The sequence below is a fragment of the Microcebus murinus genome, chromosome 4, assembly GCF_040939455.1.
Source record: "Microcebus murinus isolate Inina chromosome 4, M.murinus_Inina_mat1.0, whole genome shotgun sequence".
NCBI lineage: Eukaryota > Metazoa > Chordata > Mammalia > Primates > Cheirogaleidae > Microcebus > Microcebus murinus.
In genome coordinates, this window is record NC_134107.1 from 96753392 (window position 1) to 96758940 (window position 5549).

A 5549-nucleotide genomic window follows, 5' to 3' on the forward strand; every position below is an offset into this window, starting at 1 on the left:
AGTGGAAACACTGACATACAGGTGGCAGACACCCCTTGCTGAGCGGCCCAGGGCTCCTCCTGCCTTGCAGCCTCCATGTCACCAAACTCCTCCAGCCCCCGCCCCGTGCTCCCATGAGGCAAGTGCCAGCTGAGTGAGGCAGGTTGCAGAAAACAGGATAAATCAGGACTGCTTTAATTGGTTGCACATTCAGAAGACTTGGGATTTTTTGTATCTGTGTTCGAAGCATCTAGAAACACCTGACTGCTTGGATGGCTCCCTCTCTCTCTTCCTGTCACCCAGGCACCTTTGGAGGAAATGGCTCCACTGACCTCCCCCAACCCATCCCCACCCTCTGCTTCCTCCAAGTCTCTGTAAAAGATCTCTGGGGGCAGGAAAGACGCTTTGACTCATTCCATTCTCCCACCGCTGATTCTTGTCATGTCCTGAGGAAGGAGAGAGGGAAGAGTTTTCTCTGTGCTTCTGTGGGAATGCACGAAGGAGGGAGAGGCAGGCTCATCTCCCAGGGCCCAGAAAGGACCCAGGGAGGTCAGAGGCTCTGCCTTTCACTCCAGCTGGTGGCACAAGAAGCAGAGCAGGTACCCTACCCAATTTTGTGACCTTGCACTGCACAGAGGGCACTCTGGATTCGTAGGGAGGCGGACATCCCCAACAGACTGGGAGATTCTCGTGCTCGGGCACATGGCTCATGCACCCACCCCGGGGCTCCCACAGCCCAGCTCAGTGCCTGGCACGCAGGAGCCACTTGTGGGTGCTCAAGTGAGCCGAGAGCACAAAGCCACACCGGACTCGGCTCTACCCTCCCGGAGCCAGCACAGTGTCGACCACAAGTGGATGCTCCATACTCCTGTGATTAAAGGCTGCTGGAATTAGCAGCCACCCCTCTCCTCCCTCTGCTCTGGCTGAGACCCTCAATCTGAACACCCAGAAGATATTGCAAATTAACGGAGCCTCACTCCATTGCACAAGCGACAGCATGAATTCGAGGTTTTTCCCTGGTGAGAGCTCTCCCAGCAGCCCAGGCAGCGGGTAAAGGCGGAACTCTCACCACAGTGCAGACAGACAGGGTCACGAGGACTGCTGGCTCCATGCCACCTGTGCATACCCTGACCCTCAAAACACACCACAGGAAGCGGAGAATGCCAGAACCAGCTGTGTCACCTCTACGGTGACTCATTTCCCCACGCAGGTGCCCGAGCAGGGCCATCTTGGGTTTCAGTATTGTCGGGCCAATTGTGAACAAGAGGCACAGAGTGAAGCAGGGAAAGCACTGGGTGTGAGGTGTCACCTGCCAGGTGTCCACAGGCCAATCATGAGCCAATCATTGCTTGCCTCGCTGGGTTGTTGGTGACGCTGGTGCAGATGACATGAGAGGTGTTAACATGCTTAGCAAACGGGAAAACCCTCCACACTTGTGCGTTAAGGCATTAACAGGAGATGCTGGTCAGATTCAAAGGCATCTCTTGGAACAATTGGGGGGCGGTGCTATTTGCACATGCTCAATATAAAAGGTCATGGCCACCCACCACCCCACGCCCAGCAGGGCAGCTCTGCCTCACTTTCTTCTAAAAGAAACCCCAGACTCCGGTTTCCTGAGTCCAGCCTTCCACAGCTGCATGGAGGGCCAGGGGACCTCTTAGCTTACCTGAAGCTTAGCTGACGAGCTAAGCTTCAGGCCCCTCACTTGCACAGACCCTCCCAAGCCCCTCTACCTAATTTCGTATTTATAATTTTGTATTGTTTTTCTAAGAAGACCTCAAAACCACATCAACTTCAGGCCCCACAAAACCTGAATCTTCCCTGGCTCCCAAGTAGAACTTCTCTCTTCTCAGAAGTAAGCCCCCAGCTGTCCCCAGTCCGATGGCCAACGCTCTCCGCCTTCCAGGCTCCTCCCCTAACTCCTGCCTGCCCATTACCCTGTCTGGCCAAACCTGGACAGGCCAAGCGCATTCCTGCCTCCAGGACTTGGCCTGTGACGTCCCCCTGCCTGCCTTTCACCTAATTTTTCAGTCCAGTGAACTCCTACTCACCCTTCAAGACCCACAGCAAATGCTTCCAACAGTAGGATGGCTTTCCCCACGTCCCTGCCAGAATCAGCACTCCCTCCTGGGTGGCCCCACCATGCTCAGCATATCCCTCTGTCACAGCACAAATGTCCCGCATGGAAACGCGCAGCGTTGAGGGTACCTCCGCCTCCCAGCCCGAGCTGTGGCCCTTCCAGGGTCTAGATGGGCGTATCTGATTCTGCATCCCCAGAGCCCACTAGCTCAGGGCTGACCCCTCCCGGGTACAGGGCAAATGTTTCTTGAATAAATGAATCTATGAATGACAGAGTGATTTAAAGGGTCAAGTTCAGTCCTGGTGTCTCACCTCTGGCCACCCTTCCTAGATACTTTATTCTGCTCCAACGAGCGGGCCTGAGAAACCATTCCTGGAGCCTCTGCGCCCCCTAGTGGCTGAAATGGTGCCCTCCCCAAGAACTAGGGGCAACAGGCAAGGCCGTAGCTCTTTGTCCTTCCCCCCACCCCCCAAGCAATGTGTTGACAGGGTCTTACTCACTTGGAGGCTATGTCCTCCAATTTCTGTACTTCCTCGGCTGGGAAGGGGCTAGGAAGACTCATCTCACCATTTGTCCCCAAGACCCCCAGCCCAGGCCCTGTTCCCCTGACAGTGACGTCGGTCTCCGTATCTGCCTATGGTGTCTCAGAGAAGAAAAGTGGGGCTTGGATCATAATCCTGAAAAACACAATCCCAAATGTTGAAATTCAAAAAGATCCTGAGAATATGATTCAGAAAAAATAATTGTAAAATTCTTTAAAAGATATTTATTGCCAGGTACAGTGGCTCACACCTGTAATCCTAGCACTCTGGGAGGCCGAGGAGGGTGGATCGCTCAAGGTCAGGAGTTCAAAACCAGCCTGAGCCAGAGCAAGACCCCGTCTCTACTATAAATAGAAATAAATTAATTGGCCAACTAATATATATAGAAAAAAATTAGCCGGGCAGGGTGGCACATGCCTGTAGTCCCAACTATTTGGGAGGCTGAGGCAGGAGGATCGCTTGAGCCCAGGAGTTTGAGGTTGCTGTGAGCTAGGCTGACGCCATGGCACTCTAGCCCAGGCAACAGAGTGAGACTCTGTCTCAAAAATTTAAAAATATGGCTCACGCCTGTAATCCTAGCTCTTGGGAGGCCGAGGCGGGCGGATTGCTCAAGGTCAGGAGTTCAAAACCAGCCTGAGCAAGAGCGAGACCCCGTCTCTACTATAAATAGAAAGAAATTAATTGGCCAACTGATATATATATAAAAAATTAGCCGGGCATGGTGGTGCATGCCTGTAGTCCCAGCTACTCGGGAGGCTGAGGCAGAAGGATTGCTCGAGCCCAGGAGTTTGAGGTTGCTGTGAGCTAGGCTGACGCCACGGCACTCACTCTAGCCTGGGCAACAAAGTGAGACTCTGTCTCAAAAAAAAAAAAAAAAAAAAAAAAAAAAAAAAAATTTAAAAATAAAAAAAGATATTTGTTTACTTTTTACAAATGGATTAATTTAAGAAACATATGAAAGCATGAAAGAATTTGGGATTATGCTCAGCTCCCAACAAAAGAAGGCCAGCCCTGCTTGCTGTGTTTCTGGTCTGACATTCCTCCTGTCTGCAGCTTTCAAGGCCAATCTGGCAGCCTCTGAATGGGCACTTCAGATCCTGGGGCCTCCAGGACACCTGGACTTGTGCAGGGCCAGGATGAACTCTAGAGACCCAAACCTACAGGGGGTCACCGTGGCAAAGTCACACCTTATTCCTGGTTTCTTAAGGACCCTGCCAGCTTCTCCATTCCAGCAGCCTCACTCCCTCTGCATCACACACGGCCACCACCACCCCAGCCCGGCCACCTCCCCCAGGCACAGTGCTTCGTTGTGCTTTGCTCTGCCTGTGCAGCGCTGTGCTCATGCTTGAATGTGCTGCCTTTTGGTGGGGCACCTTCTGCTGATGTCCCCAGCCCCCATTAAATATGTGTCATCATGTCCCTCCATTTCCCTGCTCCTGAAGAAATCTGAGTCAGACCATCTGCACAATTCATTTTCATCCTCCTTTTCACACCATTTCGTGTCTGCCTACAAAACACCACGTAATAATTGCCTCTTCTAGGAATTCCTTCTTGATTAATTATTAATATTCATTCAGTAATCATATACAGCTGTCTTGCCACACAAGCCAGGCGTGTGGGCATTAGAGATACAGCCACAGACCTCTGGGGCAGGGGGATCCCTACAGTGACAAGCGACATAGGAGGTCAGCACAGGGGCTCGGAGAGCGCTGGGGGCTGGCACGGAACACAGATTTGGGGGTGGTGGCAAGGACGAGATCCTGGGTGTTGAATTGAAGGATGATTCACAGCCAGCTGCCAAGCAGAGGAGTTGGCGAAGGGAGAAGGGGCTCTGGGCCGGAGGTGGAGAGACAGGAGAGATCATGGGCACCCAAAGCTCTGTGTGGCCGGGAGGTGACTGGGGGGTCACGCTGGGGGCACAGGTCATGGGGGGTGTTGCTCTATCAAGGAGAGGCATGATTATGTTGGCTCCTTAGACAGCTCACTTCAGCCCCAATGTGGGAAGGGACCGTTGAGGAGCAAGACCAGGATAAGAGACGTGCTAGGAGGCTGACCCAGGGAGGGCATGGGGGAGAGGCGGGCAGGACACAGAGAAGGGGGTTCAGCAGAGCTGGGTGATCAATTGGATGTAGTGGGTTGGGAAGAGAGAGGACTCCTGATAACTCCAGGGTGTTGATGAGGCAACAGGGCTGATGGCAGTGCCGCTGATCAAAATGGGGACATAGGGAAAGGCAGTTCCATTTGTCCTGTGGGGTTGGAGGTATCTGCCAGCCCTCTAAGAAGAGATGTACACTGGGCAACGGAGACAGAGATTTAGAGCTTAGGAGAGTTCCCTGGACTAAAAAGCTGAATCTGTGAGGTGGCAGTGCCCAGGTGACAGGTGTGACCTTGGAAGTGGGTGCGATTCCCAGGGAGAGAGCATAAGCAAGCAAAAGAGAGGCCACAGCGGGGGCCCTGAGGAACGCTGACACGCTGGGTGGAGGAGATGGAGAGATCCGCGCCAGAAGAAGGAGGGAAGTTGCAGTGGGACAGAGGTGCCAGGAAGACAGGCCAAGTCTGCAGAGAAGTCAAGCGATGCCATCGAACACTGTCTGCCGTAGGTAACAACAGAGGCGACTTCAGCGATAAGTAGTTCCAGTGGCATGAAGGGGGCAGGGGCCAGGCCACCAAAGTTTGTAGAGTGAACGCTGGTGGGAGGGAGTTGTAGAGAAAGGAGCAGAACAACAAGGTCACACATTTCTGTGAGAAGTGTAGGTGACAAGAGCTGGCCACTCTCTCCCCACGCTAAGCAGTGAAGGGAAGCGGTGGCCGCAGAGCATGAGATAGGTGTGCTGGGAAGAAGGGAGGCTTGGGCATACCTACCTGTTCAAGAAAGGGAGGCATCAAAAACACAGAAGGACCTGCCGACTGGCGCTCTCTTTCTTTCTTTTTGAGACAGAGTCTTACTC